This window comes from Phycodurus eques, chromosome 16 (genome assembly GCF_024500275.1).
Source record: "Phycodurus eques isolate BA_2022a chromosome 16, UOR_Pequ_1.1, whole genome shotgun sequence".
Taxonomy (NCBI): domain Eukaryota; kingdom Metazoa; phylum Chordata; class Actinopteri; order Syngnathiformes; family Syngnathidae; genus Phycodurus; species Phycodurus eques.
Genome location: NC_084540.1, coordinates 5,977,642 through 6,001,807, shown reverse-complemented (window position 1 = coordinate 6,001,807; position 24,166 = coordinate 5,977,642). Strand labels below are relative to the sequence as shown.

General features: G+C 44.8%; 1 protein-coding gene and 1 pseudogene across 5 annotated transcripts in view; one reads left to right on the top strand and one right to left on the bottom strand.

Annotated features, from left to right (window-relative positions):
* The window catches only part of LOC133414781 (potassium voltage-gated channel subfamily C member 1-like), a 77,037-nt gene that overhangs the window by 26,084 nt on the left and 26,787 nt on the right, over nucleotides 1-24,166 (bottom strand). The gene's annotated exons all lie outside the window — the stretch shown is intronic.
* On the top strand, nucleotides 9,494-9,647 carry LOC133415519 (5.8S ribosomal RNA; annotated as a pseudogene).

Sequence of the window (24,166 nt, the reverse complement as noted above, 5' to 3'; positions counted from 1 at the left end):
TAGGACAGGTGGCTGGCTTGGCGGCAGGAATGATCCGGAACACAGGGAGTACACTGGGAACTAGGAGAGACACAGGAGTCAAAAGGGGAATGAGAAATAAAGTGGCTTACTAGAGGCCAGTGGGCCGTGGTACCGCTTGAGGTAGCTGCAATACTTTGGCGAGGATTTCCGGGAACAGGCAGGTTTATATACCGGTGGTGATGAGGCTGATTGGAGACAGGTGTTGAAAACAGAGAGGGGAGGTGGGAGAGAGAGAGGCTCCAATAATGGAACTGCAGGGCATTATATGAAAGCAGTTCAGCAATATTCCTGGGATTTCTGGTGTGTATAGCTCTCTTGAGGTCATGCCGCAGGATCTCAATCAGGTTGAGGTCAGGACTTAAGACTGCGCCAGAACACGTATTTAAATAAGGAACCTCTAGACTACTTATTCTCCGAGAGCTAATTAGACTTAGTTGTGATCCAACCTGGAGTCCCAGCAATGAGACAGGCTTGGAGGTGTGGCTTAAAGCTGCTCTGGCCACTTGAACACACACCAGTTTAGAATTGTCTCTTGTCAAGAAGCATTGCCTGATGTATACCATGCCTCGCTAAAAAGATCTCCTAGAAGACATAAAATTAAGAATTGTTGACTTGTATAAAGCTGGAAAAAGTTAGCAAAGTACCTCAAAAGGATTAATATCATCAGTCTACAGTTAGGACAAATAGATGTCTATAGATAGAGAGAGTACAAAACATATACACACAGTATTTTGTCATCATCCTCACAATGGGCTTGATTCACGAATACGTTTGTAAGGATGCAGTATTTGTAAAATGCTCTTTGAAAAAATCTTATTTACAAAGTTCTGGACATACGTATAATAGTATTTTATATCCTATCAAATTTGAGTGTGGTGATTTAGTTGATGTGCTCTGTAGGCAAGAACAGTCTGATTTCAAATGGTGCCGTGGTGAGTGTGGATTTTGATACTTGCTAATGGAAGCTCCTCAACCTCAACCTCCTAATCCGGCTACTGTACTTGCAGTTATTAAACCTACATGACACGTTACAGAAGAGAACATGCTTTTTGCTTCCCCACTTTCCTCAGTGGTTCTTCTCTTCATCATCCCATTCCCTCACTCCTGTCATTCATACATTATAACCTAAATCTCTTTGGTTTACCTCCTTCCCTGAGCAACTGTCTACTGTATCTTTTTCAAGCTTTTTGTCATTATCTTCCTCATCTTTGACTGCTCTTTTTTTCTCCTGTCTCTATTTCCTAATTCCTTTCTGTCACTTTTTCTTTTTACACTATTCATTTGTTTGTGTTTGTGTCTTCCTAACATCGATAGGAATCCTCCAGTGAAACCTCCAGTTTCAGGGCCAGCAAGGCTTTCTCTGCTGGCCAAAACACTAGAAACACTGACCTACATTTACAAACAAAATTATAATATTCGTTCCATGAAATGTTATTAATTTCAATTCCCAGCAATCTATTCTCTTTATTTCCTTTCCTTTGGCTTCATTGCTTTGAGTACATAGTGCATTTGGTTTCAGCCACAGGTCATGGTTTCTCCAACAGGAAAACAACCCAAAACACACAGCTAAAATTACCCAGGAACAGCTAAGAACAACAAAATTTACTATTCTGAAGACTGTAGAAGGATATCTGTCTGTAGACGGCCCCCTTTAAACCTGATACAGCTGGAGCCGTTTGCTTGCGAAAAGGAGGAAAAAAATACTTCCACCAATCAATTTTCTGTACCGCTTATCCTCACTAGGGTCCCGGGCGTGCTGGTGCCTATCCCAGCTATCTTCGGCTGAGAGGCGGGGTACACCCTAAACTGGTCACCAGCCAGTCACAGGGCACATATAAACAATCAAGCATTCGCACTCACATTCACACCTACGGGCAATTTAGAGTCTTCAATTAACCTATTGTGCATGTTTTTGGAATGTGGGAGGAAACCGGAGTGCCGGGAGAAAACCCACGCAGGCACGGGGAGAACATGCAAACTCCACACAGGCGAGGCTGGGATTTGAACCCTGGTACTCAGAACTGTGAGGCAGATGTGCTAACCAGTTGTTCACCGTGCCACCGAAAAAAATACTTGTCTTTAGTAATTCAGTTGCACCACAACAATAAATATCTGCGCTTTATTAGTTAATTTTCAGCAAATGTTTGTTTTATTTATTTGTCACTTTCAAGTTATTTCAGACCATTTTGTTTTTTTACCACGTACCAACAATTTTGTCCACGTGTAGCAAAAAATGTAGGAAGAGGTAGTATGTCTGTAATAGCAAAAAAAACAAAAAAAAAAAACAGCCCCTTTCCCACTGGCCACAGAAACAGTCTTTTTCATGGCTTGCTGCCTTGTGTGTAAGGTACCGATATGAGTTGGGGGTTGAAGTCAAATTAGTCCGCTTCAAACATATCAGTATCACAGGCGTACAGCAGGAAGGTGCAACCAGAGTGTGAAGTTTAAATATCAGAGAATCATTGCCCACACTCTGTTGTGTCAAAGCAATTGTCGCTGTCCCAGATGCAGGCGCCGACGTTACCACATATTTAATTATCTGAACACATGCTGCCACAATGGCTGTTTAAATGTAAACTTGGGACCAGAGGTGGGTAGTAACACGTTACACTTATTCCGTTACATTTACTCAAGTAACATTTTGGAAAATTCGACTTGTGAGAGTAGTTTGAATGAACCATACTTTTTACTTTTACTTGAGTATTTATCAAGGTTCAAGGTGCTTTTATTGTCAATTCTTCAATACGTGTAACACATACAGAGGATTGAAATTATGGTACCCAAGGGCCCAGGGTGCTAAAAAAGAGTAAAAAGTACAAATAATAACAATATAAAAAGCTAAATAAAACTATGGTATACACAGTATAAAAAGTGTTAATTGAATGTGCAAATATCAAAGATCAGGTGATGTGTGGAACATAGTGTGCAACATAGTCAAGGTCAGAGAACCAAGGAAAATATGACATATATAAATTAGAGGAAAAAATCCCAACGCTGCTGACTGTGCGGCAGATGTGCTTACAATTCAATTAACCTACCGTGCATGTTTTTGGGACGTGGGAGGAAACCGGACTGCCCGGAGAAAACCCAGGCTGGCGCATGCAAAGTGTTCGATCTTTTTAGACCATTTGAGCCCCCCAAGTGGCCAAAAGTCAAGTCATGCTGCTGTGACATCGTTTTAGCTCTTAGCTAACCTGCACTGCTAAAAGGAGCAGACATTTACAAGAAAATACATCCATCCATTTTCTGAGCCGCTTCTCCTCACTAGGGTCGCGGGCATGCTGGAGCCTATCCCAGCTGTCATCAGGCAGGAGGCGGGGTACACCCTGAACTGGTTGCCAGCCAATCGCAGGGCAAATATAAACAAACAACCATTTGCACTCACACTCACAGTCCTATGGGCAATTTAGAGTCTCCAATTAATCCATGTTTTTGGGATGTGGGAGGAAACCAGAGTGCCCAGAGAAAACCCACGCAGGCACGGGGAGAACATGCAACCTCCACACAGGCGGGGCCGGGGATTGAAACCGGGTCCTCCGAACTGTGAGGCTGACACTCTAACCAGTCGTCCACCGTGCCGCCAGAAAATACGTTCAATCCTATGTTTCATATTTTTCTGAAGTCTAGCCTCAAACTGGTGACCTGATGACAACCATCAGATAATCAGTATATTTATACACAGGTGCTAGTCATATAATTCGAATATCATAAAAAAAGTCGATTTATTTCATTAATTCCATTCAAAAAGTGAAACTTGTATATTACATTCTTTCATTACACACAGACTGATGGATTTCAAATGTTTATTTATTTTAATATTGATTATATCTGACAACTAGTGAAAATCCCAAATTCAGTGTCTCAGAAAATTAGAATATTACCGATACAAAAAAATATTTCTAGAAATGTTGGCCAATTGAAAAGTATGAACGTGAAAAGTATGTGCTTGTACAGCACTCAATACTTAGTTTGGGCTCCTTTTGCCTGAATTACTGCAGCAATGCGGCGTGGCATGGAGTCGATCAGTCTGTGGCACTGCTCAGGTGTTATCAGAGCCCAGGTTGCTCTGATAGTGGCCTTCAGCTCTTCTGCATTGTTGGGTCTGGCATATCGCATCTTCCTCTTCACAATACCCCATCGATTTTCTATGGGGTTGAGGTCAGGCGAGTTTGCTGGACCAGTTCCATGGTCCTTAAACCAGGTACTGGTAGTTTTGGCACTGTATGCAGGTGCCAACTTGGAAAATGAAATCTGCATCTCCATAAAGTTGGTCAGCAGCAGGAAGCATTAAGTGCTCTAAAACTTCCTGGTAGACGGCTGCTTTGACCTTGGACCAAAGGAAACACAGTGGACCAACACCGGCACATGTCATAGCACCCCAAACCATCACGATCTGTGGAAACTTTACACGCGACCTCAAACAACGGGATTCTGTCCTTCTCCTCTCTTCCTCCAGACTCTGGGACCTTGAGTTCCAAACGACATGCAAAAAACTCTTTCATCAGAGAACATAACTTTGGACCACTCGATAGCAGTCCAGTCTTTTTTCTATCATATCTTTTGCTTCCCTTCGCCTCTCTATTGATGTGCTTGGACACAGAGCTCTGTGAACGGTCAGCCTCTTTAACAATGACCTTTTGTGTCTTGCCCTCCTTGTGCAAGGTGTCAATGGTCGTCTTTTGGAGAACTGGCAGGTCAGCAGTCTTCCCCATGATTGTGTAGCCTACAAAACTAGACTGAGAGACTATTTAAAGGCCTTTGCAGGTGTTTTGAGTTAAGTAACTGATTAGAGTGTGGCACAAGGTGTCTTCAATATTGCAACACAACACAATACTATAGTTTTCTGAGATTCTCAATTTGGGGTTTTCATTAGTTGTCAGTTATAATCATCAACATTAAAACATTAAAACATTAAAACACACAACATTAAAACAACATTAAAATAAATAAACACTATATGTCTGTGTGAAATGAATGTATGCATTATACATTTCACTTTTTCAATGGAATTATGGAAATATAATCAAAGTTTTTTATGATATTCTAATTATATGACCAGTATTATTATGTATTATGTATTATGTATTACGTATTATTATTATATATTATATATTATATATTATATATTATATATTATATATTATATATTATTATTATATATTATATATTATATATTATATATTATATATTATATATTATTATTATATATTATATATTATATATTATTATATATTATTATATATTATTATATATTATTATATATTACGTATTATTATTATGTATTACGCACGCACACACAGTGGGCACCTTTCATGTACTGGAGAAAAATATAGGACGCCAATCTCCCAATAGAATCAATGTATTTCTCTAACCAGGAACATGGGTCAACTTACCTCCAATTCATCTTTGCTGAACAACTTCAGGATGTGACAGGAAGGGTTAGGGTGTTTGATGGTTAATGTGTTGGTTGGTTAGTGTGTTTATCTCCGTAAACTGCTTATCATTGTTTGATCTTACTCCCAAATGTCAGTCCACCTGGGAACTTACTATTATTCACTTGCAAGGTCATTCAATTCATATAGTACAGGTAGCTGTACATTAGTCAAGTAAACTCTTTTTAAAAATATTGTTTGTATGCAAAAAAATGTCAATGCTCGAAAGTTCAGTTTTCTCCGATTTGAGGTATACTGGAGAACTGGGAGGTTATACCAGCTGTAATCCTCTAGATAGAAAAGTTATCTTGGACTTAAATTGAAGCTGATAAACCCGGGAAGTTTTTTATTGTATATTTGAGGTAGTAATATGTACAACCCCGATTCCAATGAAGTTGGGTCATTGTGTTAAAAATTTTATGGCTGCAACACGTTCCACAAAAGCTGGGACAGGTGGCAAAAAAGACAGTTGAGGAATGCTCATCAAACACCTGTTTGGAACAACTTCATTGGAATTGGGGTTGGATAATAAAATGCTGAAAAGTGATCACCTTTGATGACAATTTATCAGGCAGAGAGATATATATATATTTTTTTTTTGGGGTATGTTGAGGGGGATATTTGACAGCAAAAAGGCAGCAAACCCAAGAATCTTGGAGAGTTTCTCCTATATATCAGGATACACCAAGCAAAATGTTGGGGTTATATGACCATTTATGAAGTTGAAGTACCTTAATATATACAATTACATAATTACATCAGAAGCGCTTCCCAAAAAGGTTGGTTTTTTTGGCCTCTAAAACCAAACGGGGCCGAGTTGGGGGTGGTCGTTATCAACTTGTGATGGCCCAAGGTATAAGATAACAGAAAATAATAGTGAAAGAAGGGCAGCAAGAAACATCCTGCGGAGCGGACCTGGCTCCCAGCCTATAGTGATGCATTGGAAATGTCACTGGTGAAGTGTGTAATGCTGCTCATTTACTCCCCCTGCCAATATCGCAAAAGCACTTGATGGAATTGAACCTGGGTCCCGTCCGTCACTGTCCTCAAATATTCACTGGGAACATTTTCTTTATGTGTTTGGACAATGAGTAAGGACAAGACACTACAAAACTGACCTTGAGAAACTGCCATAGTTCGTGATACTTAAAAAGGAAAATACCTTTTTGAAAAAAAAAAAAAAATCACTATTGTAATTACATAAGACTTTTCATAAGACTAATTACACAGACAAAATCAAATGTCAAAATCGGACACACAATCTTACAGTTTTACAATCCATCATGTGACAGCAGTTGAACAGCAGTTTTTTTGTTTTAATGATGTCACTTCTTTCGTAGCAGTGGTGCAGCACCCAGGACGTCCTTTTTTAGACTGCAGCACGGACACACACATACACACGCACGCACACTAGCGCGCGCACACACGCACACACACATGTTTACACAAATGCAGACAATCTCCTGGGTAAAGGTGACTTTACAACAAATTGTCTGGTTGAACAGTTGTAATGGTGTTTACCCCCCAGACTACAGCAGTCTGTTTAATTACACACACAGTAGAGGAGTTATAAAGTGAGAGGAAATCTCCAGTATATGTAGCTTGCTTCTAGTAGCTACTATGTGTCCATTAGTTGTTGTTCTTCCACTCTAACATGGTTACAATGCCTCTGTGGATATCCCATTAATTATTTCATGTTTAACCCTCGAAGGTATTGTGTAATTTTGTATTATGTTTACAACGGTCCAACAAAAAGACGGAAATATATCACTTTTTAGTTGCCTCGCCGAATGTAAAACTATGTTTTTATGCCTCCTGCTCTTCCAGTCTTTTTCAGCAATGATTGACAAACCAACAACAGGTTGCTGGTGCAACGAAAGGAGATCAATAGGATGAAAAATAAAAAAGCATTGTCTTTTCATTATAAATCTATAGAAAACATCATCACTATTCATCTCCATGAGTTGCAGTATTTCCAGTTGCTGGGTGCATAACAAGATGATGTAGGTCAAACATTCCCAGTGCTATTGTGGAAGACACCTTCAAGTTTCAAAAGAAAAGCTAATGCAATCCGTGACCACCCATCCAATGCATATCTAAAATACAAAAATGAGATTGGAAATTGGAAGAGGTGCTTCTCCTGTTCCAATCAAGCTCAGCAGCGAAAGACACTTCTCCATGTTTTATGCAGCTACACTGATTTGATTTTTTTTCAACATTTGCCACAAACGTATGTGAGAAACCATGTTTGTGTGCTTGCAAGATAGGAGTCAGTAGGATTCATGTTCTTGACAGCAAAAATTGTGCCCAGAAAGAAAATATTAAGAACAGCAGGAGACGAGTTTCCCTCCTTACACCTTGTGCTGCGGTACTACAGGCTACAGAAGGCTGCATTGCTCTGCTCAGTGAAGAGGTAGCTGTACTACATTAAGCAGTCAAAGATCTGCCAAATATTGCCACTGGTATGAGTGTTAGGCCAGAAGTATCCGCTGCCAGAACCCAAATTTTGCACATACATGGGGAGTGAATATTTGGGTACCCTATTTATTAATTTGTCCTAAGACTCCATCCCAATAACTTTTAATTGCACTTCATCTCCTCATCTTTGCACTCGAGGATTCTGTGGATGGATGAATTTAGTATAAGGCAAGTTTACAGTTTACAGGTGGGAGCCTGGAGTGGCGGGGATGATTGCTTGATTGATAATTTACCATATCATTGTTTTTCTTTCATATACAGTAACTGATATACTTCTGTATAATTAGGCATGATATAAATAGAACTTTGTGTGTTTGTACAGCACTGTCCAAAGGCTACCATTAGAATGTTGTTTTCACAAGGCCATAATTATCATACACACATGGAACAAATTGTTGGTACCTGTTGTGAGGTTTGCCTTATGTCCATCCAAGAATGCCCTAGGTCATCCAGGAAAGTGTTGACTTATTCGGAAGTATCTTACCAGCAAGAGAGAGTTAAAAGATGTTTCTTACTGCACTGAAGGTTTGTAAAATAAAAAGATTTGTGCCAACACAATCGAAGCCTCACTCCTTTCTCATGTTATGGTGTGAGAGTTGGGGACAACACACTAACAGTGACAAAAGGATGACAAATTTGGTCCCCTGGAGTCATTTGATTTTGCCATACCAGCAGAGTGGCATTTTTCCAGCTTTTGAGTCGCATTGAAACCCGGCCAGGAGAGCGGCGAAGTGCAAGTAATTATTCAATGGGGAGCGACGCTGAGCTTATATATGCCTCGTTTGTGTTTCCTGCTCTTCCGCGGCGGATGTGCCACAACCGGAGTTTGACTTTAATCAAGAACAAAAGTCGGAGGTTCGAAGACGATCAGATACCATCATAGTTCCGACCAGAAACGATGCCGACTAGCATTATTCCCATGACCCACCGGGCAGCGTCCGGTTACAAAGCTGAAACTTAAAGGACACCACCAGGGCACCACCAGGAGTGGAGCCTATGGCTTAATTGGACCCGGGGTCGGGGTGCGCTTGCGTTGGGAGGAGGCGGGACGGACGGTCAGATGGACGGACGGCTGAATGGACGGCCGGCTCCGGCTGGCTGGGTGGCTGTCTCAGCTGGGTTGTCCACCACTACCACACTGTGCGGCATGCCCTGCAGCCGCCGAGCCTAGACCCACTTGGTCTGAAGCAGTGTCGTTGCGTGCTCACTTGTGGTGGGGGAGGCAAGACGGTCGGATGGCTGGATGGACGGCTGGATGAATGGCCGTCTCCGGCTGGGTGGGATGGCTGTCTCGGCTTGCTTGCCCACCCCGCCCCCGCGCGGCATGACCCGCAGCCCTCAGCATCCCTCTTGGTCCTTGGCTGAGCCACGGCCGGCCCGGGAGTCCAATCTCCCGCCGGCGCGAGCCACCCTCGCCCGCCTTGGAACTCACAACCGGCCCCAGGACCCAACTCTCCCCAGAGGGGTTCAATGTCTCACCACCCGGCGGCCACTCGTCTTAACCCCCCGTAATCGCTCTGTCCTTGACGCCTGGCAAAATCCCGACCGAAACTGAGAGTGACAATTCTTATCGGTGGGTCACTCGGCTCGTGCGTCAATGATGAACGCAGCTAGCTGCGAGAACTAATGTGAATTGCAGGACACATTGATAATCGACACTTCGGACCCACCTCGCGGCCCCAGGTCCTTCCCGAGGCTACGCTTGTCTGAATGTTGCTTAGCCATCGATCGGGGACGAGGGCCACGTCCTTCCCATGGCTGGGGGGCTGTCGAAGGCCGCCGCCACCACCTCCGTCCCCCTAAGCGCAGACCCTCCTTCTGCCACGGTTCAACGCTCCCCCAATTGGGACTGGCTCCCGGTGAAGAGCTCAATCGCGCAGCCCGCAGGACGCCCCTACCTCGGCGGCAGCGCCGCCACAGTTCGCGAGGCAAGGTCGGTCGCCGGCCCGGGGTTGGGCCACCGCCCCCGAGGTTGTCCGGCTTTCCGCCCACGCCCGCGCCTCCAACTTCAGCTCAGACGAGACAAGCCACTGAGTTTAACCATATTACTAAGCGGAGGAAAATAAACTAACCAGGATTCCCACAGTAGCAGCCCAGCGCTTAATCCCCGCCTACCGGAGGGTGCGGGACCTGTGGCCTATGGAAGGACGTTTCAGCCCGAGTCCTTCTGATGGAGGCCCTGCCCGTGGACGTTGTGAGGCCGGTAGTGGCCCCCGGCGTGCCAAGACGCGGTCTTCCCAGAGTCGGGTTCTTTAGGAATGCAGCCCGAAGCGGGTGGTAAACTCCATCTAAGGCTAAATACGGGCACGAGACCGATAGTCGACAGGGCTTGAAACCGTTGAGAGGTAAACGGTTGGGGTCTGTGCAGTTCGCGCGGGGTATTCAACCCGGCGGTCCGCCCGGGCGTCCGCAGAGCATGCGCATCCCCTTCCCTCTCCCCCCCCCCTTCCCTGGGGTGGGGCAGGGGTTTTGTCGGAGGAGAGCCCAACTCTCGGCAGCCCAGGCCGGCGGGCGCACTTCCCCCGCTGCGGTGCACCACGACCGGGTCGACGCCCTGGAAAGGGTCGGGACGAAGGTTTCTGGAGGGTGAAAGTTGGGGGGATGGGGGTTGGCACCAGCTTATCCTCCTCCCCCCCTTAGCTCCTCCGCGACCCGCTCCCTCTACAGCGCTCCCCCGCCCGGACCTCGCCGCTTCCTCCGGGGCCGTGGAACAAGTGATCGCTGCACCCTCCTCTTACATGAAGAAGGGCCCCCCTGACCCAGCCGCGGCTGTACACCAGGGCTCAGTGGGTCCCCGACCGCATCGGACCGCCCTTGGCGGGTACCGGCCCACAACCAGGCATCAGGGGTCTGCAGCGATGTCGGCAGCCTACCTGACCCATCTTGAAACATGGACCAAGTCGGAGGGTTGGTAGACGACACCTGAGTCGCAATGAAAGTGAGGGCCGTTTTTGGGGGCCCGAAATGAGTCTCTTAAAGACGAGTTGGCCTCCAGGGATGAGCCAAGCTCCCTAACTTAGCTGATTGATCTTTCTGTCAGACTGGATTGTCGTCTCCGTGAGCGGTGGAGGGAACGCAACTCGAGGTCAAGGACTTCCTTCTCCACAGCACTCCACTCTCAAATCCTCCTTTGAGCCGCAGACTTCGTCAACAGCCCCGCTTCCCGAGATCGGTGAACCCATGCAACTTGGACAAACAAATCTCTCAGATTTGGAGAAAACACGCAGGAGAACCTCTAATTTGTGCTTGGATTGTGGCGAGGCGGGCCACGACATCGCAAATTGTCCCACACGTCCATCAAACTGGCAGACTCGCAAATAAAGGAGGAGTTGGTGAGTCAGAATGCAAGTTCCTCCTCTTCTGTCTGTTTTCAGATCTCTGCTACCATCTGCTGGACTGATTTGTCCCTGCTCGTTTTAGCCCTAGTAGACTCTGGAGCTGACGAGAATCTCATTGACCACCGCCTAGTTAAGCAGCTGGAAATTCATCTACAGGCTCTGACCAATCCCAAGAATGCCGCTGCCCTTGATGGGGAGCTGATCACCCATATCCAGCAAGAGACTGCTCCCGTTTCCCTCAAGCTATCAGGTAATCATCTTGAGACTTCAACTTTTCATGTTTTCCCCTGTCTTCAAGTTCCAGTCGTGCTTGGCCAGTTCACCTCGGAGAGTGTCAAGATTGAGCCAGATCCCATCTTGTCTCCCCGTTGCTTTCTGGGCTCAATCACATTAGAAATAGAAACGCTGGTAAAGGAGGCCCAGGAAGAACAAGCTGATCCTGGTGGGGGTCCCCTGAATTCCCTGTTTGTCCCTGATTTGGTCCGACCCCAGGTGCTACAGTGGCCCCATTCATCGCGACTTACCTGTCACCCTGGAATCCGCAGAACATTGGCCTTCCTCCGTCAACGCTTCTGGTGGCCCACCATGGAAGATCATCCCGGTCCTTTGTCTCTGCATCCACAGTATGTCCTCAAAATAAGATATCCTCTAAACCAAGCTCTGGTTTACTGCGTCCGCTTCCCATGCCCCGATCGCCCTTGGCAATACAGGTCATGGGTGGCTTCCGGTTACAAATTGACGGTTAGCCTTTAGTGTCACTGATAAACACATGTGACCTTGACAAAGCGACCGGTACAATGCTTAAGGCAGTTAATATGCCTCATGAGGTTTAACGTTACTGCTGAACATGTTCCTGCTAAACAGCTGATGGTGGCGGATGCACTGTCGAGTCGGACATGAATAGTCAAGTAAACGCTTAAGTAACCGCTGTGGTAAAGAACAAGCCCAATCAGGTCAGCTAAACTTGAGGAAATATATAAAGTATAGAGATAAAGTGGAGAGTGATATAAGTGATACTTTACATCACCAAGATGTAAAAAAGTGTTAGAAATATTATAATATTATTATTATTATTATTATTATTATTATTATTATTATTATTATTATTATTATTATTATTATTTATTATTATTATTATTATATTAAATGTGGCGGCACGGTAGACGACTGGTTAGCACAGCTGCCTCAAAGTTCTGAGGACCAGGGTTCAAATCAAATTCACCTCTGTGGAGTTTGCATGTTCTCCCCGTGCCTGCGTGGGTTTTCTCCGTGGACTCCGATTTCCCCCCACCTTGAGCCATCACCTTATCGTGGTGGAGGGGTTTGTGTGTCCCAATGATCCTTGGAGCTAAGTTGTGGCGATAAGTTAGTCAGTGCCTGTCGTGGCGGCAATCCCCGAACCCGTTGGTGGACACCAGCGGTGAGGGATGCCGTCAAGGTGAAGAATGAGTCCTATCGGGCATTTTTGGACAGTGGGACCCCTGAGGCAGCTGATGGGTACCAGCTGGCCAAGCGGAATTCACCTTTGGTGGTTGCCGAGGCAAAAACTCAGATGTGGGAGGAGTTCGGTGAGGCCATGGAGGACGATTTCCAAACGGCTTCGATGAAATTCTGGTCCACCATCCGGCGTCTCAGGAAGGGAAGCAGTGCACCATCAACACTGTGTATAGTGGGGATGGGGCACTGCTGACCTCGACTCGGGACATTGTGAGTCAGTGGGGAGAATACTTTGAAGACCTCCTCAATTCCACCGACACGCCTTCCCATGACGAAGCAGAGTCTGTGGTATGTGAGGCGGGCTTTTCCTATCTCTGGGGTTGAGGTCACGGAGGAGCTTTTTAACCACCTCGGTGACAAGGCCCCGGGGGTGGATGAGATTCGCCCGGAGTTCCTAAAGGCTCTGGATGTTGTGGGGCTGTCCTAGTTGACACGCCTCTGACACATCGCGTGGACATCGGGGACAGTGCCTCTAGATTGGCAGACTGGGGTGGTGTCAATCTCAGATTCAGGAGGAGTAATGTGGTTTTCTTCCTGGCTGTGGAACAGCTCTTCACCCTCGGCAGTGTCCTTGAGGGTGCATGAGAGTTCGCCCAATCAGTCTACATGTGTTTTGTGGACTTGGAGAAGGCATTCGACCATGTCCCTTGGGGAGTTCTGTGGGGGTCCTTCGGGAGTATGGGGTGCCGAACCCCCTGATACGGGCTGTTCGGTCCCTGTATGACCAGTGTCAGAGTTTGGTCCGCATTGCCGGGAGTAAGTCGGACTCGTTTCCGGTGAGGGTTGGACTCCGCCAAGGCTGCCCTTTTTCACCGATTCTGCTCATAACTTTTATGGACAGAATTTCTAGGCGCAGCCGAGGCGTAGAGGGGGTCCGGTTTGGTGGCCTCAGTATTGCATCTCTGTTTTTTGCAGATGATGTGGTTCTGTTGGCTTTGGCTTTGGCGCGCACAACTAGTCACTTTAAACTGCATGCATTTCTTGAAATCTCTGCCTTTGCACAATGGTCATTGCACCGGACTATTGTTCAATTAGTCATTTCAAACTGCTCTAATTGCTAGAGGGCTGCATCTTTTTATTCAATTGTCAAGATTAGGAAAACAGAATAATTGTACCGGCATTACCAAATTACTGGGAACCTTTTATTGCTCAGTGACTGTATTTTTTTTCTTTATGTCTCTTTATGTCTCAATTGACTGTCTGTTGTCATACTAGAAGCAGCTCCAACTACCAGAGACAAATTCCTTGTGTGTTTTTGACATACTTGGCAAATAAAGATGATTCTGATTCGGAATGGTTGTTTGTTTATATGTGCCCTGCGATTGGCTGGCGACCAGTTCAGGGTGTACCCGCCTCTCGCCTGAAGATAGCTGCGTTAGGCTCCAGCACGCCCACCACCCTTGTGAGGATAAGCGGTACAGAAAATGGATGGATGGATGGATATTCAATGTTGATTCAAGTTCTTATCAATTACAGTAAAAGTGTTAAAATGAATCACTTATTTGATAATCTCAAGGAGGATCTTTAGGACTTTACATAGAATTTTCTTATATTCAAACTTTTTAGTTAAGATAAACCTTAATATTCCAAATCTTTGGTGGTAATTAGTAGGCTAACTTTAGTTGTCAAATAATTGTAAGAGATTTCAAAAGCAGGACCAAGTGGTCTAAACTACATTAGTGGGGTGGGGATGTGGTGTGAACTGGTTCGAGCCAGTGCTGACAACCAAAGTGGGAGTAGAAGCTTGTGCATTGTTGAAGAAGCCAGCTAGCTAGCGGCGATAAATAATGTGAATTGCAGGACATATTGACCACACGTCAAACCTACATCACGGAAAAATCTCATGTCAACTCGAGTTGCCACTTTTATGACTTGCAACTAGCTTCCCAAGAAAACTTAAGACTTTAGACTTGGTAGTTGACTTTGACTTGAACTACATGATTTGATTGACAAGTCATCTCATTCAGAGTTGGAAATCTGCATTTTAATGAAGACGGTTTGCCTTTTTTTTAATGAAACAAAGAAAGAAAGAAACTTTTCGGGCGCTCATGCGCGCAAACCTGGCAACACAGTTTGCATTGCTGCACACTTGCCAGTGTGAAGCAGCCACCCGCATGTACAACAATGCAAGGAGTGCTTTTTATGGGACAGTGTCTCCGAAAAATGTTGAGCATCAAACACTGAAGTAAAGAAATTTCCTGAAGGTGCTTTAACTTTCTGTCGTCTGTTGTCTTTCTTTGCTTCTTGCTGACTATCTCTGCCCAATAAGGGTGTATGAATGTGCATGTGTGGGCATGTGGGAGTGAGAGAGAGTACGTGTGCGTGTATGCACAAGAGTATATGCATGTATATATCTGATTGGATTCAGAGAGAATAGAAAGCACAAAAGGAGATGAAAATAGTCACAATTCATCAGAATCAGAATCAGAATAATCTTTATTTGCCAAGTATGTCCAAAAAACAAAAGGAATTTGTCTCCGGTAGTTGGAGCCGCTCTAGTACGACAACAGACAGTCAATTTACAGAACACTTTGGAGACAGAAAGACATTGACCCAAAAAAAAAACCGTCACTGAGCAGTAAAGGGTTGCTAGTTATCTGGTAATGCCGGTACATTTTTTTTTTTTTTTTTGACAATTGTGCAAAAAGATGTCGTCAAGCACTTAGAGCAGTTCGAATGACTAATATTGCAATAGTCCGGTGCAATGACCATTGTGCAAAGGGCACTGAGACTTCAAGGAGTGTATGCGGTTAAAAGTGACGAGTAGTGCGATAATCTGGGACAATGTTGGTTGTGCAAATGTTACAGATACTCCTCAATCAGTGTGCAAATGGAGCAGATGCTACTCTGGCATGAGTGGCCAGTATATACAAATAGTGCAGCATGGCGAGACAACTACAGTGAGTGCACGAGTAATACATAATTGGCCCCACAGAAATGTGACAATGAACTCAAGTCAAAAAATTGCCAGCATGTTGTAGGTCAGGTGTTTAAGAAGTTGATCGCAAGAGGGAAGAAGCTGTTGGAATGTCTACTCGTTCTAGTTTGCATTGATCGGTAGCGCCTACCTGAGGGAAGGAGCTGGAAGAGCTGGTGACCGGGGTGCGGAGGGTCCGAGAGGATTTTGCACGCCTTTGTCCTAGTTCTGGCAGCGTGCAGGTCCTCAATGGTGGGTACCGACAATCCTTTCAGCAGTTTTGATTGTCCGTTGCAGTCGGAGTTTGTCCTTTTTTGTCATACATAATGGTATACTTGTAATGCAGAAATTAGAGGTTTAAGGTATAAAATAATTATCCTGATGAGTTGTTTCTATGTGCCCTGTGATTGGCTGGCGACCAGTTCAGGGTGTCTAGCAAGATGGCGCCTACCAGTGTGGTCGCCTCGGTAACGCGCTCTCTAGTATTGTCTTTGTTTTTGTGTTTTTCGTCCGTCTTTGGAGACCTTACACGAGTCACTTACACAAGGGGAGACCTGCTAACCATCAAGGAGGCTACTCCGGACTTTCTGTCACCAACTTTCGAAAATCCGCTCAGTTTTTTCCCCGAGTTACTCACCGGAGCGGCGTCCGCGGTTTTCGGCGCATGGAGGCGGAAACGGCGCCACAGAGGAAAACGAGCCGGCATTCAGGTGAAACTCCGCAAGAGAGGACACAGATTGGCGTTCCCGTCGATCCACCTCGCGAATGTACGCTCCCTACCCAACAAAATGGACGAGCTTCATCTTCTGTTAAAGACCAGTAAAGACTTCGGACGTTCCGCGGCCATGTGCTTCACGGAGACCTGGCTTTGCGACGCTGTACCCGATGGCGCCGTCATGCTTCCCGGCTTCAACATTCATTGAGCGGACCGCGACATGGAATCATCGGGGAAAACGAAGGGCGGCGGGATATGCCTCCATATCAACAAAAAATGGTGTACGGACGTCACGGTGCTCAGCACGCACTGCAGCCCGCATTTGGAGTCGCTGTTTTTGAACTGTAAACCATTCTACTCGCCACATGAGTTTGCATCGTTTATACTGGCTGGAGTCTATATTACACCGCAAGCTAACACGAACGCCGCATTGCTAACGCTCGCCAAACAAGTCAACGAAATTGAAAAAAAACACCCGGACTCACCCCTCATTATTCTCGGGGACTTTAACAAAGCTAAACTCAACCACGAACTCCCTAAATACAAGCAGCACATCGACTGTCCTACCAGGGAAAATAATACTTTAGACCACTGCTACACTACGGTAAAAAACGCATACCGTGCTATACCTCGTGCAGCCCTGGGCTCGTCTGATCACTGCTTAATTCACTTAATACCGACGTATAAGCAAGAACTTAAATGTGCGAAGCCTACAGTGAAAACAGTCAAAAAGTGGACCAATGAAGCCAAGATGGAACTTCAAAGCTGTTTAGACTGCACAGACTGGAGTGTCTTTGAAAATTCAGCTTGCAGCCTGGATGAATATACGGACACTGTCACATCCTATATCAGTTTCTGTGAAGAGGTTTGTGTACCAACAAAATCATTTCGGACATTCAACAACAACAAGCCGTGGTTCACTGCTAAACTTAAGCAGCTTCGCCAAGCTAAGGAAGATGCATATCAGAGCGGGGACAGGGCCCTGTATAATCGAGCTAGAAACCAGCTTACTAAAGAAATTAACATTGCAAAGAGGATCTATGCAGCAAAGTTGGAAAAACAGTTTCGCGCGAACGACTCAAAATCAGTCTGGCATGCATTCCAATCGCTGACTAATTACAAGCGACGATCCCCCCAAGCTGAGAACAATAGCACAGTAGCCAACTACTTGAATACCTTCTATTGCAGATTTGAAAAGGACAGTTTCACTCCACACACCCACCCGGCCGCACCCGCGACCACAACCACACCTCTGACTTCTGCGTTAACCATCCATGAACAGGATGTGAGACGCATCTTCAAACAACAGAAGATTAACAAAGCGGCAGGACCGGACCATGTGTCCCCATCCTGCCTCAAAGTCTGCGCAGACCAGCTCGCTCCTGTCTTCACTCAGATCTTCAACAGATCTTTGGAAATGTGCGAAGTTCCATCCTGTTTCAAACGCTCCACCATCATTCCAGTCCCCAAGAAACCTGCAATCTCTGGTCTGAATGACTACAGGTCTGTCGCTTTGATATCTGTGGTCATGAAGTCCTTTGAACGTCTCGTGCTGGACCACCTCAAGAGTGTCACAGGTCCCCTGCTGGACCCCCTGCAGTTTGCCTACCAAGCGAACAGGTCTGCGGATGATGCAGTCAACATGGGACTGCACTTCATCCTAGAACACCTCGACAGTGCAGGGACCTACGCGAGGATCCTGTTTGTGGACTTCAGCTCAGCGTTCAACACCATCATCCCTAAACTCCTTTCAACCAAGCTTCTCCAGCTCAGCGTCTCACCTGCCATCTGCCAGTGGATTTACAGCTTTCTGACGGGTAGGACACAGTAGGTCAGGCTGGGGGAGGCCACCTCATCCACACGCAGCATCAGCACTGGGGCGCCCCAAGGCTGTGTCCTCTCTCCGCTGCTCTTCTCTCTCTACACGAACGACTGCACCTCAGCGAACCCGACTGTCAAGCTCCTGAAGTTTGCAGATGACACCACTGTCATCGGCCTCATCAAGGACGGTGACGAGTCTGCATATCGACAGGAAGCGGAGCGGCTGGAGCTGTGGTGCGGCCGACACAACCTGGAGCTGAACACGCTCAAGATGGTAGAGATGATCGTGGACTTCAGGAGGCATCCTTCGCCACAGCTGCCCCTCACGTTGTCCAGCTGCCTTGTGTCAACCGTTGAGACCTTCAAGTTCCTGGGAATTACAATCTCTCAGGACCTGAAGTGGGCGACCAACATCAACTCCGTCCTCAAAAAGCCCCAGCAGAGGATGTACTTCCTGCGGCTTCTGAGAAAGCACGGCCTGCCACCGGAGCTGCTGAGACAGTTCTACACAGCGGTCATCGAATCAGTCCTGTGTTCTTCCATCACAGTCTGGTTTGGTGCTGCTACAAAAAAGGACAAACTCCGACTGCAACGGACAATCAAAACTGCTGAAAGGATTGTCGGTACCCCCCTACCCACCATTGAGGACTTGCACGCTGCCAGAACTAAGACAAGGGCGTGCAAAATCCTCTCGGACCGTCTGCACCCCGGTCACCAGCTCTTCCAGCTCCTTCCCTCAGGTCGGCACTACCGATCAACGCAAACTAGAACTAGCAGACATTCCAACAGCTTTTTCCCTCTTGTGATCAACTTCTTAAACACCTAACCTATAATTCCATTACAACAAGCTAGAATTTTTTTGACTTGAGTTCGTTGTCACATTTCTGTGGGGCCAATTATGTATTACTCGTGCACTCACTGTAGTTGTCTCGCCATGCTGCACTATTTGCATATACTGGCCACTCATGCCAGAGAAGAATCTGCTCCATTTGCACACTGATTGAGGAGTATCTGTAACATTTGCACAACCATCATTGTCCCAGATGATCGCACTACTCGTCACTTTAAACCGCATACACTCCTTGAAGTCTCGGCGCCCTTTGCAAAATGGTCATTGCACCGGACTATTGCAATATTAGTCATTCGAACTGCTCTAAGTGCTAGAGGACTCTGCATCTTTTTGCACAATTGTTTTTGTCAATGTCTTTATGTCTCCAAAGTGTTCTGTAAATTGACTGTCTGTTGTACTAGAGCGGCTCCAACTACCGGAGACAAATTCCTTGTGTGTTTTGGACACACTTGGCAAATAAAGATGATTCTGATTCTGATTCTGATTCTGATTCCTAAGTGACGTTGCAATAGCCAAACACAGCGTGCTACACTCTATACGCAATGGTGAGCAACGTGTTGGAATATGAGGAGGAGGGGGATTTCGAAGTGCAGGAGCATATGTTTCAGTGACACGGCACAAGCTTTTACATAGTATGTAGTATTCCTATATATTGTGTGCCACTCGCTCGAGTAGCTTTATAACGTGCCGCCCAGAAAGTCTTTGCCGTGTCTGTTGGCTTGTCATATAGGCAAAAGTACAGATGACAGAACTGAAAAGTACTGCATGGGTCTTTTTTTCTTACTGCCCAGTGCATCCTAACCATAATAGAGTCATAGGTATATACAAGGAAATCATCACCTCTTGTCTGCGCTGCACCAAATTTACTTCTCTTGCTGGCGGTTGTGGTCCCGATGGCCGTATGAAAAATGGCACCTCAGCTGGTTTCAGCCTGTGCTTAACTACACCTGTGTATTCAATGCTTTCTGTTAAGTCTTTCTCAAAACACGCCAGTTTGAAGTGATCAGCACAGAGTTTAGAATGCTTGCTCGGCACCAATAGCTGACTACGTTTCTTCCCCTATCGATTGACTTTCCAGAACCACCGGTCACATATTCCTTCTTCTCTTGGAAAGCCATATTTAACTCTTGCCACTGCCTGAACCATTTGTACAACCAAATGCCACACAATAAACCAATGTGAAACCGGTAAATCATACGACAAATATACAAGGACGGGAAGAACAGCATTCAGTAATCCTGCACAACGCCAAATGAACAGGCTGTTTGGCTCGTGTGACGTCACAGCGCCGAATGGAGCCGAAGACCGGAAGGCGCGAGATGCAAAAAGCAGAAGGCGCATTCTGCATCATATTTATCGATTTAACTGTTGTATATCTGCTATATAATCACTTCGAAATGGCAGATGTGGTTTTTAAAGAGGTTCTAGAGTTATCAAGAATATTTTTAACATCTTTGTCCTCTGACCTTTAAGTGTAGAACAGGTTAAATTATCATAACTGGGAGGGGCAGGAACAGCTCTCCCTTTATCACTATGTCAAGTGCAAGCACACAGCTACACATGCATGAACGCAAACACACGTGCGCGTGCACATGTACACACACACACACATGCACACACACACATAAGCACATATACATAATCGATACACTTTGTGCTTTGACAGACTGGAAATGAATAAGCACAGAGTAAGGCTGAAAGGAAATCACTGCATTATCAATGGAGAGCAGGAAGACGAACAACCAGGTTTCTAGAATGCGTGTTTGTGTATGTCTGTGTATGTGTGCATGTCTAGTGCATGCAAGACAAAAACAGCACACTCTGCAATAATGATAAAAGACCTGCTTAGAATGGAATACAATTGACTGTCTTTCCCTCCTTTCTTCAGCCCCTCTCTCCCATACCACAAACAAGGCTGTTTTAGTGAAATATACTGTACATTCAGAAGGAAATTGTTATGGCCGACTTCAGCTACAAAATGGAGCGTATGTGCATCTAACCAGTGTATTTACTGACAAATCAACACTGAGGAGGTGTTGACTGCTGTGATATGTGTATCTTTCCTTTATTGCATTTCCTTTAATCAGAAAGTACAAATACAGTAGTATTCATAAAATCCAGCCGTAGGGGTTCCTGAAAAATGTATTTAACAAGTTCTATGTATCACTGTGGTATCTGTTTGTTACATGTCCCAGTTGGAATATGTCAACATTCTTTCTTAGCTCTGCATTTGCATAAACCACTTGTAAAACATGAATTCCATATTTTATTTGAAGAAAATCACTTTCAAGTACAACCCCAATTCCAATCAAGATGGGATGTTGTGTTAAACATAAATAAAAACAGAATACAATGATTGGCAAATCTTGTTCAACCTATATTTAATTGAATACACTACAAAGACAAGATATTTAATGTTCAAACTGATCAACTTTATTGTTTTTAGCAAATAATCATTAACTTGGAATTTTATGGCTGCAACATGTTCCAAAAAAGCTGGGACAGGGTCATGTTTACCACTGTGTTACATCACCTTTTCTTTTAACAACATTCAATGAACGTTTGGGAACTGAAGACACTAATTGTTGAAGCTTTGTAGGAAGAATTCTTTCCCATTCTTGCTTGATGTACAGCTTCAGCTGTTCAACAGTCCGGGGTCTCCGTTGTCTTATTTTACGCTTCATAATGCGCGATACATTTTCAATGGGAGACAGGTCTGGACTGCAGGCAGGCCAGTCTAGTACCTGCACTCTTTTACTACGAAGCCACACTGTTGTAACACGTGCAGAATGTGGTTTGGCATTGTCTTGCTGAATGGGCGTCCATGAAAAAGACGTATGTATGTATGTAACGTGTATGTATGTATGTACCTTTCAGCATTAATGGTGCGTTCGCAGATGTGTAAGTTACCCAGGCCATTTGCACTAACACAGCCCCACACCATCACAGATGCTGGCTTTTGAACTTTACGTGCACAACAGTCCGGATGGTTATTTTCCTCTTTGGCCCAGAGGACACGACGGCCACAATTTCCAAAAACAATTTGAAACACTTTTCCACTTTGCATCAGTTCATCTTAGATTAGCTCAGGCCCAGAGAAGCCGCCGGCGTTTCTGGGTGTTGTTCAGAAATGGCTTTTGTTTTGCATAGTAGAGCTTCAAGTTGCACTTACGGATGTAGCACCGAACTGTATTTACTGACATTGGTTTTCTCAAGCGTTCCTGAGCCCAGGTGGTGATATCCTTTACACATTGATGTCGGTTTTTGATGCAGTGCCGCCTGAAGGATCGAAGGTCACGGGCATTCAATGTTGGTTTCCAGCCTTGCCGCTTACATGCAGTGATTTCTCCAGATTCTCTGAACCTCTCTGAATTCTCTGATATTATGGACCGTAGATGATGAAATCCCTAAATTCCTTGCAATTGTACGTTGAGGAACATTGTCCTTAAACTGTTCGACTATTTTCTCACACACTTGCTCACAAAGAGGTGAACCTCGCCCCCTCTTTGCTTGTGAATGACCCAATCATGGCACCCACCTGTTCCCAATTAGGCGGTTCACCTGCGGGATGTTCCAAACTTTTTTACCATCTGTCCTGTCCCAGCTTTTTTGGAATGTGTTAAAGCCTTAAATTCTAAGTTAATGATTATTTGCTAAAAACAACAAAGTTTATCAGTTTGAACATTAAATATCTTGTCTTTGTAGTGTATTCAATTAAATATAGGTTGAACACGATTTGCAAATCATTGTATTCTGTTTTTATTTATGTTTAACACAACGTCCCAACTTCATTGGAATTGGGATTTGTATTATAACCCTTGTCAGCACACCATTGATGGAGCGCAGTTGGCCCCGCGCTTTACCACACCTTTGCACACCACTGCAAATGTATTCCACGATAATAATAACTAGAACTGAGAGCACCTATGAGTGGGCACTCGCATATTGTCCATATTGAGGTACTAGCACATTGGGGATACTTTGAAAATTAATGCAAATGGAATTAATACATTGGGGGGGGGCAAAACACCAACAACAATTTATGGAAGGTGTTTTGTGAGAAGAAAATAGCCCTTTACAGTATTTTACTTACATACACAAATATGAAGACGTTTTCGTGAGTTCATGAGAGGGAGACATATTTTATACACCTCTTGTATTGAACCCTATTAGACTACATATTTTTTGTGTGACAATCCTTCATGTTACATTTCTAATCTAGCCACATTTAAAGTTGATTTAATTTCCACCTCCTGCCTTACCCCTGTAAGAGCACGGAGTACTGCAGATTGAAAGTGGAAGATCCCTGAAAGCTGAATGAATAGTCTGTCTGACAGACGAGGCACAAGCCGCACCGAGGTGGGCAAAGAGCCGCATGCAGCTTGTGAGCTGAAATTGATATTGTTTATATATTCTAACAATTATGAAGTTTCCTTTAAAAAACAGCAACCCACACGCTCGCACACACACACACACACACACACACACACACAAATAATAACTCCTTGGTCTGATAATAACAGTAGACAAATATGTAAAATAATGTAGAAATACAGAAAAATAATTTAAAGGTTAAACTAAATTCACTAAAAACAATATAACAACAAGTGACTTATTTACCACCAAAAATACAGTGTAATAGAAAACAATACCACAACAACAAAGTCAAAGTTCTAGAATTATCAGAATGAAAATGTAATTGATGAGACTATAGCAAACCAAAACTAAATTTGTGGAACACTTGCTGAAAAAGGCTCAATGCTCCAAAGAGAACTGAACTGAACTTGTGCTACCTTTCTATCAATAAATATTAATATATTATTGTTTATATTATTTTAATATCGTGGTGGAGGGGTTCACGTGTCCCGATGACCTAGAAGCTAAGTTGTCTGGGGCTTTATGCCTCTGGCGGAATCATTCTTGGCAAACAGGTCGTAGGTGAGGGACCAGACAAAGCACAGCTCACTAAAAGACCCCCTATGAGAAGTAAAAATTATTGAACCACATAATTGTTCCCTTCCCCCTCTGGAGCCAGGCCAAGAGGTGTGGCTTGATGCCGAGTACCTGGTGGCAGGGCCTGCAACCATGGAGCCCGGC